Below are 2513 nucleotides of genomic sequence, written 5' to 3'. Positions count from 1 at the left end.
GATGATGATGATGAGCATCAATCTAAAGCAGAGATTGGTCCATCAGTTCTTGTTCAATAGTCCAACCCGTGCCAGCATGGAGAACAGGCATCAAACAATGAAGATGTTGTTATATTCTACATGAAATGCTACATGTTAGTTGTTTTATGTTCAAAAAAGAATTATATTGTTGCAACCGTCAACAGTTGTCCTTAATTTCATTAAAATGGATATAAATTATATTGATGCTGTTCTCATTGATTTCTTTGTACAATTTCATTTGTAAAACTGTTGAATTTCAACAATAAGTATTCAGTTGGTTGATCAACGGAGTTACCTGCTCATTAAATTAGCATTTAAGTGGCTGAATATTCAACAGGTATGTTTATCATTAATGCAATCCTTAGGTAGAAAAAGTGTGACAAGGTTACACCTTAAGAATTATAGACTATCTAGCTGACCTAATTAACAGTGGAGGAGGATGTTCTGAAAGGATAGCGGCCAGAGTAAGAACAGGAGGTGAAAGTTCTGAGAGTTATTACCTCAGTTGGTAACGAAAGGTTTCTAATAATGTCCATTGTTTAGCCCTAGGTCAATATTGAGTAGAGCTGATCAAAAACACTGCAGCTATAATAATAAAATTGTGCATAGTGCTCAGGTGCACTACAACTCATCAAAGGTGCACTACAACTCATCAAAGGTGCATGTACAGTACATAGACTTATGTATAAAAGTCAGGAAGGTGAACAGTGTATGAGTCATGAATATATATGTGTGCATGTGTATGGAGGTGGGGATATCAGGTGTAATGTTGGCGAATTTCAGGAAGCATAGAGGTTTTAAAGGATGCAATGTCTCAGCAACTAACAACTGATGCAGGTAGGTTGTTCCATGCTTCAGCAACTCAGTGTGAAAAAATGTTTCCAAAAGTCATGGTACTTGTGCTGCTTTCTGACTTCGTAGGAATGCCCACATGTGTTAGACACATGGAGCTCAAAAAGGTGCTCGAGGTGGGTGTTGGCACAATGGTAAATAATTTTGTGTGTGTTTACCAAGTCAGTTGCCAGACATTGGAATTTCAATGTATCTATGCCCAGGGAAGCAAGGCATTCAGAGTATGGTAGATGCTTGATGGAGGCTATTTGCTTGGTTGCATGTCTCTGAACAGTTTCCAGGAGGTCAATGTCCTGAGCAAGATAGGGGTTCCAGACTGGTGATGCAAATTCCAATTGTGGCTGCGCCACAGCCATATCACCATGACCAACCAGGCTATCAGCTGTTGCTACACATTGCTGGTCACAATGCGCTTCGCATTGTTTTTTAGCCTTCAAATGATGCCACCCCGCTGGCTAAGCGAGCAGGCCAACAGAAGAAAGAGTGAGAGAAAGTTGTGGCGAAAGAGTACAGCAGGGATCGCCACCCTCTGCCGGAGCCTCGTGGAGCTTTAGGTGTTTTCGCTCAATAAATACTCACAACACCTGGTCTGGGAACCGAAACTGCGATCCTACGACCGCGAGTCTGCTGCCCTAACCACTGGGCCATTGCGCCTCCCATAACCATATACAGCCTTAAATAGATTGCTGGAGAGTGACTGACAAAGTTCTTGCTGAGTGATGCCAAGACACACTCAGCCTTCTTGACAATTTTAGAGATGTGCTTTGTTCGGCGCAAATTACTGCTGACAGCAATGCCCAGGTCACATATACAAGACTTCTTGATATTAGTGTTGTGGAGAGAGTATATGGACACCGGGTTTTTCCTCCCAAAGTACATGGTGGTTCACTTACCCACAGCCTGCTTGAGTTGCCAGTCCATGATCCATTGTGTCCAGGTGTGATTGGAGGAAAGATCTATAGTGTTCAGCATCTGTCCTTTTTATCTCAAGGTACAGCTTGATGTCATCTGCATATTTCAGCACTGTGGAATTTTTAAAGTTGGCATCTATGTCATTAATCCTTTCATTACCAACCAGGCTGAAACCGGCTTTGGCTCTGAGTACAAATGTCTTGTTTTCATAAGTTTTGAATTAAAATCTTCTACCAAACCTTAGTCACAATTTATGTTCCTAATACTAGCTGAAAGGTAACTAAGTTATTTTACTAAATTCTTTGTTACATTTAAAATTAATTGAAAGAAACACAGAGTCTCTCAACAGAAATATGGTAACAAAAGTGTTAAAACAAATGTAAAAATGAATGATACATAAATATCAAGACACCTTGGGCCACTGCTAGTTCTTCCTGTCTTAACCATTTTGATACCAACCCACCTGAAACCACCTCTGTAGTACAAATGTCTTGTTTTCATAAGTTTTGAATTAAAATCTTCCACCAAACCTTAGTCACAATTTATGTTCCTAATACTAGCTGAAAGGTAACTAAGTTATTTAATTAAATTCTTTGTTATATTTAAAATAATTGAAAGAAACACAGAGCATCTCAAAATAAATACAGCAACGAAAGGGTTAATAGAAGCAAATAAACCAGATGACATCTCATAGGGTGAAGACTTTAAATATCAGAGATGATATTACT

The sequence above is a fragment of the Octopus sinensis genome, linkage group LG24 (assembly GCF_006345805.1).
Source record: "Octopus sinensis linkage group LG24, ASM634580v1, whole genome shotgun sequence".
Classification (NCBI taxonomy): domain Eukaryota; kingdom Metazoa; phylum Mollusca; class Cephalopoda; order Octopoda; family Octopodidae; genus Octopus; species Octopus sinensis.
This window is presented reverse-complemented; position numbering follows the sequence as displayed.